Consider the following 11,545-nt stretch of genomic DNA (forward strand, 5'->3'; position numbering starts at 1 on the left):
CTGTGGCTTCATATGATAAACTAAATACATTTTTATCCATGCAGTCTGTGTTTTTAATGCAACAGCTCAAGTAACAAAGTAGGTTTTTTTTTTGGTTTTTTTATTTCACAAAAAGAAATGAACTTATTTCAGGCTGCCATACTAAAATGAGAATGAAGGTAAAGTTTAATTACTGTGCTGCTCCAGTGGCTACAATACCATGGGGCATGTTTCCATGACTCAAGAAAGTCTGTCTTTCAAATGAGAGGTGAGCATAACTTTCCACCTGAGAGGCATATAGAGTGCTGTGAAAAAGTATTTCCTTCCTATGCTTTTGCATATTTGTCACACATACATGTTTCAAATAAACAAACAAAATTTAATATGGTTTAATATGGTTGTGCACTCCTTGACAGCAAGAACTATAATCAAGCATTTGGGATAACTGGCAGCGAGTTTATATTTCTGTGGGGGAATTTTTTTCCACCCTTCTTCACATATTTTTTAATATAGCAATATTAGAGGATTTTTGAATGGCCTGTTATGTAATTCTGATTTTAGTCTGGACATTGACTAGGCAACTCCAAAACCTTCAGTTTGTTTTTTGTCTTTTTCTTTGTTTTTTGCTCAATCCCGAAGCAGCAAAGCATCCCTGGACCATCACACTACTACCTTCATGCTTGACTCTTGGTATGATCTTTTTATGAAATGCTGTGTTAGTTGTATGTTATGTAACAGGATGTAGACGTTCCAAAAAGTTCAATTCTTGTCTCATAGAATATTTTCAGAGTATTCTTGGGGATAATCAAGATGGGGTTTTTTGCAAATGCGACGCAAGCCTTTATGTTCTTTTTGGTTAGCAGTGTTTTTTTTTTTCCTTGAAACTCTCCCATGGATGACATTTTTGCCTAGTCTCCTTCTTATTGTTGAATCATAGACTCTGACCTTAACTGAGCCAAGTGAGGCCTGCAGTTCTTTAGATGCTGTTCTGGGTTCTTTTGTGACCTTTTGTTAGCCTTTCCACACTTATAGATTTCACTGACATTATTTTTTTAGATTGTAGCATGATGCCTTGCTTTTTGAGATTCTTTAGCTTGTTTTACAAGTTCTGTTCAAGTTATTTGTTGACACAACATACTTGGCAGTAATCAGGCCTGGATGTGACTGGTGGTCAATAGTATTTTTCACACAGGGTCGGGTAGGTTTGGAAAGTTTTTCCCTTAATAAATGAAATCATTGTTTTAAAACTGCACTTTGTATTTACTCGGGGCGTCTTTGTCCAATATTAAACTCAGTGTGATTATATTAAACATGTAGGTGTCAAAAATATGCAGAAAACTAAGAAATCAGATACATTTTCTCAGCACTGTAATAAGGCAGCAATTATAGTGATTGTTTCTTCAAATTAATCCTGACGGAGCCCAACTCATAAAATCTCACCTAAGTTTAAGCAAGTCTTCTTTTAAAAGTTTTGTAAGAGTTGCCTTCTGGCGACTTGTAAGAGTCAGCTGCTGTCTTTTGCTCCACTGATAAACCTGCAGTGCAAACACGCACTCACAGTCATGTTTAACAAGCAGAAACAAGGCAGCAAGTTGGCAAGATGAACAATGCTGCGGTTTTATGGGGAGATGTTTACTTTGGTAAAACACACTGTGCACAGTGTGTGTGTGTGTGGAGATTCGTGCTTTTACTGCCTTAGACAAAGGAGTCTTCATTATGGATTTTTACACTGTGCTCATAATGTAAAATGGGTACACACATTACAAGCTGGCACATATGTTGTCAGGTATAAAGAGTGGATTTCCACTCTTTCATATGTACCCTTAATGAGCTTTTTATTTATTCATTTTAATATAATTTTGCTGCCATTATTCCAGCTAGTGCTTCTATCCAGATATATTTCAACTTTTCTATCAAACATCTGTCTACAACTGTGTTCAAAACATTCTTTGTTTTTCATCTTGGGTCATTATATAATTTTGTTTTTTTAAACTCTTTTGTCCAAATATAACACTTTATCACTTATCTAACTATGCATGGTCTTCATTTGTGAAGCAACTTAAAAACTGTCCAATAAAATGTATGCATATTCAAACGATCAACACTTTACAAAAAGGAACGTGTGATGGCAGAGATACAGTTAAATATTTAACTACAATGTGCGATGAAATCCTGCATGCATCTGCTGATGGAAATCAGCGTCTGAAAAGAACAAAAGCCCTTTTTGTCAAAACTTAGTGTATCAGCATTTTCTATCCTTCAAAAACAGAAGCATGTTACTTCAGTTGCACATTTTTGGACAAGGATGTGCAATTGTCCTGTGTCTGTACTTAAAGGTACATTTTAGTCATGTTTACAATACATTACAGACACATCTCCTCAAAAACTCAAACCTCTGAAGGATCCAGTAGGGATGGCCTTAGAGACTCTGCTGAAGTATTAAATCCTTATTGTTTTGGCAAGTAATCAGATACATCCACATCAGGACATCAAATCATAACATTTGTTTAAAGTGCAGAAATGTTTGAACTAAATACAATAAAAAGGACTTTATAATTTCAGAGATTCACACATCTCTTTGCTTTTTAAATAAAATTCAAAGGTTGCTTTTGACAGATTCAAATGTATTCAGTTGTTCTTGGTGTGCAACTTAAAGATATAGTTGTGGTCAGAAGTTTGTATGCATTCATTACGAATGTCATGGAATTTTGAGTCTTTTGATGATTTCATTGAGCTCTTCTTTTTTCATAGTGAAATGACTGAAGTTCTTTGCCAGCATAATACGGATTTATTTGACTGCACTTTGACGGCATTAACCGATACTCAGAACAATGGGAAAGTTCTAGGACCTCGGTGAATAACTCAGAAGAACTGTAGAGTTACACAAGTTGCAAAGGTCTCTTGGAGCCATTTCTGCTGATTCCGAGATCCTTGGTTCAAACAATTATATGCAAGTACAAGTTATCAGTCCTCAACATTCATCTAGCTATCCAACTTTTGATAACACTGATTAACACATCTCATGGAGTATTAAAGTTTTTCACCTCATTTCATTGATAAATTGGTAACATTCGGTTAAGTGGCGACTCTCCCATTAATTTGCCCTCAAGCCAGACTGTGACAATATGTACTACTTAGTTATAAAGTATTAGCCTTCGCTCTCTTTCATTAAATGCCTCGGGCTACTGATATTGCCATTAGCTGATGGCTTTTCATCTAATTTAAATGCCTGAGAAAAACATGACATCTCGTTTGAATTTCAGTCATCACCACAAAGTGGTTTCTTTCTGCCAGGTAGGCAGTGGAGCAGTGGCTCATGTGTATATGAAATAATTACTCAAGCTTGACACAATAACGGGTCTTCTGCAGAGAATATTGACTCTGCAGACTTTTGTCACCATATTAATGTACATAAATTTGTGTGACAGTGTGTATGTGAGAGAATTAAAATGACATGGCTTTAATATTTCATCCACTCTTAACATTTTGTTAATTTAGACTGAATTGTCTGTGTTTTGATTGACATCCCTATCAGTTGTGGTAAAAGGAGACTTGCTTTATTTGTAATTAAAGGTCCTTAAATTCCAGATGTTCCATGCGTAGATCATAGAATGATGAAAAATGCGACAATTTTTGCAAGCAAAACATAGCATTTGTTTGTCTGTTACTTCTTTACTGACTAAAGAAAAAAATAATCTGTTATTGTGTCATAGCCAGGTGAGGCAACAATCCCTGCAGGGCTATAAAGAAGTAGACTCTCAGCTTTTATTGACAAGGAGTCTCAGAAGACAACAGTCTTTGTTTGTATTTATCTGACCCTGACTTTCAGTTCTGCACAACACTTCCTATGTACCCAGACCTAGTATATGTGTGCAAATGGCAAATAAAAGGTTTTCGCCTCATCCTGTTATAGGCCCGAACGCCACAAAGTGGGGAAGTGAGGGAAGCAGAATACTCCAACCAGAACCACATGAGACCTGGGCATCCCCTCCATAAAACAGCAAGTGAGCAAAATCAACTAAACAGAAAAATAAAACTTGACCACCCCTGGACCATGGTATTTTGTGAAGCAGCAGTTAGTTCGATCTATGGACCCTGGTGACTGTGCAGCTGTCTTCTGGTGCAAGGCATGCTACGCCCTAGTCAGGACATCACTCCACACACACATCCACACAAACTGTCAATTTGGAATCTCCAAGCAACCCAGCAGGCACGTCTTTGGTCAGTGGCAGAACACCCACCAAGGGACACACACATCCTTCTTCCTGTGAGATGACAGTGCTAACTACTGAACCACCATAACACCCATTCATACTCAGTTGCAGGATTTTTACCCCCCGACTGTTGAAATGAAGAGACTATTATAACATCAACATTTTACTTTTACAGCATTTTTTATGAAATTTTGCTGAACGATAGATTTTCATAAGCTCGCAGTTATCTAGAGATATTATCCCACTCATACTTGAGCAGGTGGAAACTATTACATTAGCTGCTTCCTGAAAGGTATACTGTATTTGCAGTGTGTTTGTAGCTCGCCATGCAAGCTGGAATGACCATCATTATCTAGCTATACCCCACATGGTAAAGTTTAATGTAAAGCAAAAATCCACATGCCTCTGGAAACCTGCACTTAGAAATTATGCATGTGTTTCAGTTTGAGGATAATTCTGTCATCATTTTGTTGAAATATATTAGAAATTCCTTCCATCCCTTCTATGGAGGTATGGATAAAAAGTATGTTTATGTAACCACAGCCTGATGTAGTTTATGCTTATCATCTGTACCTCAAAACCACATTGTTGTCTAAAACAAATGTAAAAGAAAAAAAAAAGCGCCAGTCTACTGAGCTTTAAATATTCTTTTTTCTGAACCATGTCTGCAGCTGCATAAAATGTCAGATAGTAGCTCAGTAGCTGACAGCATCTGTGCCTATCCTCATCAGTATGTTAAATGCAAAAAGAAATGAATTGGTAATGTCAATCAGTTGGGTGGGACTCATATTTTTTTCTTTGTGTGTGTGTTTTCTCTAATCTAATAAATGCATTTAGCATGTGCCTTTTTTTTCAGTATAAATTATCATGAAAAAGTCCTCAGTCCTGTCACAGTTTTGTGTCACTTTTACACTCTAAACAAAGAAGTTAAAGGGGGAAATCTAACCAAGTCCATCATTCCCTCAGGCCCTTTTTCAATTTACAGCATGGATTTCCCATGGTTGTCAAAGCTGGGTGAGACTGAGATGAAGGGGTTTGGGAAAGAAACCTGATGTGTAACAAGGCACTGGTGAGGCTTGTGTGGGTTCACCAGGGGGTTAGAGGTGGATGTACTGTAAAGTCATTTACAGTTCAGGGAGATAGCAAGAGATGCTGCTGTAGGTGGGATATGTTGTGGGGAAACAGAGAATGTTGATGTGGGAAGTTTAAGTAATTCTGCACCCAAATCGATTCCTTTTGGGTCAATAACTCACCCTTCTAGTGCTTAGATTATATATGTTTGTGTGTTTGTAGGCGTACATACTGGTCTCCTGTGAGATTTTAAAACTATTACCCAAGTCATTTATTCCTTTTTTCGTTTCAGTTGAAATAGGCAAGTCTTGTAGCCATTTCACTTTGGTATAACTGTACATTTCTTTATATATGTATGGATATTACATATAATACTACCTAAATTTGCTATTCTTGTTTAAGAAAAGCAGCATCTTTCAGTCTCTCTTTTTATATCCTGTCATCAGTTTATGGATTTATGGAGGGTGCGTTTTTGGTTTTTGATGGCAGTATCAGCTTTTCTTTTTTTTTTTTTAAGTGTTTTATTTATACTTACATATATAAAAAAAAAAAAGGATGATTTCAGCTGTATTTGCACTACCGCAAGCATTAAGAATTAAAGAGGAGTTATGCTTTCTTCTGAACCTACTGTATTCAAGTGTTCCTCTCAGGCTTTTAGCCTTACACTGGCCTTAACTCTTGCTGTGCAGCCAATAAAGATTTGGAAATTAGTTTTTTACCAAAGTAGACCTCAGAACATTTTCATTTAAGTTCAGCACAGGTGATTTGTTTACTTAGTAAGGGGCCTCCTCTCACTCAAGATGACACAGTGGGTGCATTTGGCTCTCCAGCTGTTAAGCAGAGGGAGCAGACCCAGTGCCAGAGACTGTGTTGATTGTCCCAGCACAGGTCACTGGTGGGGATAATTAATGGCAAGTTCCATGGATCTTCTCTGTATGAGGTAATGACACTGCAGTCCCCACTTTATATGGATTGCTAGTTAGAGTTCGTTACAACTCACAACTTCAGAGGGGCAAAAAATCAGTCAGATAAAATGAGAACGTTTCTACTTGTCAGCACGTGGTAATGTCAAGGCACATTTACTTTAAAATGATATTTGTAGATAACCTTCATTATTGATTTTTGAACCAAGAAGACACCTTCAGAGGCTCAATTTACCGTAAAGAGCAAGGAAATTCAACTTCGATTGTGTCGGTTCAAATCATTGATTTTTTTTTTAGGTCCTTTGTCTTAGATAATGAGAAAGAGAACTCAAAAGAGAAATGCCAGACTTTGGAGAATGCAGCAAGTATCTATTGACACCACCTGAGACCCAATGTCAGCACCCAGTTTGGCCATGAGAAGGCTCCATTTCCCTTGTCGCAGCTTAAATTAAGATTTTTACTGCTCCCTTTCAGTTCCACCATCTGCCAAATTTGAACCTCCCAAGGCCAGATACTCACAAAAACACACGCACACATACAAATTGTTGAACCACAAAATACTTGCTCCCACTATTCCATAATGACTTAGAGATGGGGATCAAGATGGAAATGTATTAAATGCACTGAAGCATTGAATACATTTCACACAAAGTAACAACCACAAGGTTGTAAATAAATGTATATGTCAGCTAGTTCCATATAGCCTGCATTCTGGCATTACACTCTATGCAGGGAGTTTGGCTTGTTGGGAGCCATGAATATGATTGCTTTTAAATGATAAATAGCCATGAGTATACACAGTATATAAAACTGAAAATTCAGAATGTCTTGGTTAACAATAAGCATATATTCACAGTGTGCAATAACAGAAGAAACAGACTAGGAGAAGAAATTATTCTTAGAGCATTTCTTTGAATTAATTTGCATTGTTTTGCCTGTTTGTGTCCATGCGTGTGGTTTAGACAGCTGCATGCAACTACACAGCATCTGATATCTTTAATAAAGGCTAGTTGGAAGAATATCTCATTAAATGCTCTGTCACAAGTCATTAATCAAACTTCATCAAGCAGACTTTATAAACGTTTTAAACATTTCAGTGCCTATCCAGCTGCTCTGTACCAATAAAATATGCATAGAGTATGCATTGACTCCATTATCTGCCAGCTATTAACAAACTCAACTGTGAAAGATCTCGCTGGTTGGAGGAGAGCAAGTAAGATAAAGAAAAAGATGTGTCCTTGCTGTGCTGCTTCCATTGATGGAATGGTGGGCGATTGACTCAGTGACCAATAAAACTATCACGAGGTCAATGGAGGGTGTAAGCAGTTGGCTTTTGTGCACTTCCTCCTCTGACACATTAACAGTGTCAATTTTGCCCAGTGAATTCACAAAGACAGGAAGCCTCTGGCAGTCTGGCCTTGTTTACCTGTGACAGACAGCACGATTGTACCACTTTTAGCCCCAATCAATCACATAGACGGCTCGAACAGTGAGGTCTGATTAGGGCTGATGACTTTTATAGGCAATTTCTTCCCTCTTTAACCCATAGATCCAATTTCCTACCACATAGAACAGAATGTTGAAACCAAAAATAAAGGACCTCCAAAAATGACTTTGAACTTTGTGCTTCTTACATTATCTTAAAGTAATTTATTGTGTCTTTCATGTTTTAATCACTTTTCACTCCACTCAACCCAAAGCACCTTCAGCAAATCTGAGAAGTCTAGATTCTAACCAAATGTGACCAAGTCTTATACCCTCAGAGTGGACATAAAAAGTTAACTAAGACAAAAAAAAAAACCCAAACAGCTGAGAACGAGCGTGTTTGACAGTGAGGGAATGAGCAGATGACAGGATGTGAAAAAAGAGGTGACTATTCAGTACACAGGGATGGGAAAAGACACTGGAACCCACTGAATGATTGATGTTTGTCATCGTTTACTCTTCTGTGTGATTTTGATTTTGACTGTCTTATAACAAATACATTTACATGCAGCTAATTTGCATTAGCAAACATGTATAGGTTATGTTTGTAATCAACATGACAAGTTTATATTGAATTTATCTTCAAACTGCCTTCCAATGCAAAATGTTCAGACAAACTGTCTCTGCAAAACAAATTGATGACATATTTAATTTGTATCATCTTCTGGCAGATTAGCATTTAGCTGGTTATGCTCAGGCATCAAAAAGCACTGCAAATGTTGGGGAAACAGCATTCTTTTGCATAAATATTGAGATGTCCAGTGCCAACTTGGAAAATTAATTGAGAAATCTCTAACCTTAAAGTTCCTTTACAGGCTTAGAAACATTTGCAACTGTAGGATGTAAATCATCCTCTCTAGTAGAGATGTCGGTACTTTCAAAAATAAGAAGAATTGCTGCTCTTTTGCTGTCAAACGTTCTTAATAGCTAGCTCGTTCAGTAAATGCAAGTATTTCTTTACTCAAAGATGCAGTGTAGAGATGTCTACAAAGATAAAGACACTGTTGATCCGCAGTCAGTGAAACCAGTGGCTGTGTTATGAATTTGACATAAATCGGTGTATTTTATTGATTGTCATGATTTTTTTTTATTTATGAATATTTTAATACAGTACTGATAACTGACCTCTTGCTCTGGCCAAAGCCTTTTTCCGGGTGCCAAAAATGCCTCTATGCATTAAAATGCATAAAAGATGATGGATGGGTGAATGTATATTGTTCACCTGAATATATGTATGTGATGTTCTACCATTGTGTATGAACATATATGATAAATGTGGACATGTGTTTTTGCTGACTCAGGATCAAATCTTGTGAATGTGCATGTCTAAACAGTATGGATTACCTTTCTATATTTTAGTTTGTGTGCTCTTCTAATTTATATTTATTTAATCTATGGTTTTGCTATTTGTAAGTATACCCAAAGTAAAACATGCCAATAAATGAGAGCTTATGATTTTAAAATGTACAGACAGAAAACGGAGATCCTTAAAAATGTATTCAAACATTCTGAGTGGCAGAAATTAATGTGGTCTGCTACCTTCTAATTATCCGAAGAGGGAGGAAATATTGACCTGATGGGGCAGCAGGGTTGCAATTTACCTTCTTCAGCCAATGCTAGAAGCAGCTCAAGGTTTCGGAAACTATCAACTCTTTCCAATGGACTTTCTCTCCAGATGTCACGGGTTTGTAGAGGTGAACAGCTGTCAGATGTGGAGCCCAGACTGAGAACATTTATTCTATAACTCAAACACAGTAAGAGATGCCTGGCATCATCAAACTGGCACATCTGTCATCCCCTGTCACAAGAGAATGGAGACTTCCAGACAGCTTGTCCAACAAACTGGACTGACTTGGCTGCAAGAAGTAGTATTTGTTAAAAGTGGAGCTTGTTAAAATTGGGCTGTTGTAACATTGCATCTTAGCTAAGGCGTGTTTGGATAGGTTTATTTCCAGTTTGGTCGCTTGCACAATGTAATGGGAAACATTTTTTCTGTCAGATTTTATGAAGGAAGGAGTTGTAATTTTGCAACTGTGCAAAATGAAAGGAGAGTGTTTGGGCTGCTGGGAGGAACTGGATTGGTGTTTAATATGATCATACTTGGCCTTTGTTCTGTTGCAAGATGTAATTCGATCAAACTTCTGTATTGCTGTCTGTCTGCCTTTCATCTTTGTCTTTGTCTGTTTATCTTGAACATGTGAGGAGATAATCCTAAATCTACACACTGGAGTTTACATAAGCATTTAATATACTGTTAAACTCACTATTAGCGAGTTGTGTCCTTTACTTTGAAATCGTAGTTTCACTCTGAATCAAATGGAACACCAAATCGCTCTTACACAGTTATGTGGCTTTTCTAAACACTCCCAATCAGTGATTTCACAGCAAGAGTTCTGCCTCTGACAGACAATAGAAACACCTGCAGTGACACAGTGATTGGGCTGAGGCCAGGCAATTTCAAACCCATGCAGAGGCATTACGTCATGCCTCTTTTTTTAAAACCAAAAAGATAATCTACTGTTTACCATACGTTAAAATAGTGTTGCATATTTATGTGTTTGTGAAAAGCTGCAGCAGGTTATTTGAATAATCAGCTTTTGTACTTGTTACTTACATTTTTATGCTTGCTCATTTCTTTCTTGAGCATTTTTATATTACAGTAGTGCTTTTTACAATGTACGTTTACAATGTGTGTTTTGGTAAATGTCAAAACAAATGGAAAAAGCTGTTTTCAATTGTAGCTTAATTTATCTTAAAATGATATGCACACATATTTCAGTGTCATCCTTGTCTAATTAAGCTTTTATTTAGCTGCTGAATCAAAAAGTATAGATTAAACTGGAGCTTTATCACTGATAATGCATTATCTATAAAATGTTCTTCAAGGTCATTGTGTTGATCAAACAGACTACTTGGTAAAAAAAAATAAATGTTTTGGTATTTCCAAGAGAGAGGCTTGTGCTGTAGCAGTTCTACACTTTCATTAAAATCTGAATTTCTATGTGTGTAATTACTCTCGCATGGCTGCTTCACTGGCTTTTTTCATTTTAATCCCTTTACTCTAATGTGAAAAAGATGTGGAATCTGACATTAAAATATTTATGAGTCACTTAGTTTCTTAATTTTGTAGAAAAGGAAGTTATGGGTATGTAACTTTTAATTTTCCCTATATGACTGTCATTAGGTTGATCGATCTCAACCTCTAAAAGAAGCCAGTTAAACCATAGCATGTGCGAAAGTTATTGGTTATCAAAGGATAAACACATAAATCTCCAGCGTGTGTCTGCTTATCTTCTTGTAACTCACGCTTAAGGAATTCAATCATTAGGCAAATATTTTTATTATTTATAAGTATATATTTAAACTGGCATTGGTAAGTTACTGTTATTTGTATTCTTTAATTTAACAAAACTCAATAACACTTTTATGCAGGATAATTCACAGACTGTAGGTTAACTGTTGTCCACCCAACACCAGAAAAGAGGGCTTGTTGTGTGTGGATGTGTTTGTTGCATGAATACAAGAATGATCTAAGATCAAAGTGCTGGGTTAGAACTGGTTAGTGTCTGTGTGGGTTTGCAGGAAGTCTCCATCGTGACTAATGTGTCTCTGCCACTAATTAAAAGACCGAACATGCACGCACAAATGGACACACAGTAACAGACTGTATATCCCTTATATCTGCCAAACCCTTGAGAAAGTAACGGCTTTTTATATGAAAGTAAAGCTCCCACTGATATTACTTGTAAGCTAAGACTCGCTTGTTTGTTCTCTAAAGCAATAACAAGATGAGATTATGCCAGTGCCAGTAATTGGTCAATAACAGGTGGGCATTCTCATTAACCCCTTCACATCCTAAACAAGCTCCCCCCC

This window comes from Pundamilia nyererei, unplaced genomic scaffold (assembly GCF_000239375.1).
Source record: "Pundamilia nyererei isolate P.nyererei 1_Seehausen unplaced genomic scaffold, PunNye1.0 scaffold00008, whole genome shotgun sequence".
NCBI classification, from domain to species: Eukaryota; Metazoa; Chordata; class Actinopteri; order Cichliformes; family Cichlidae; genus Pundamilia; species Pundamilia nyererei.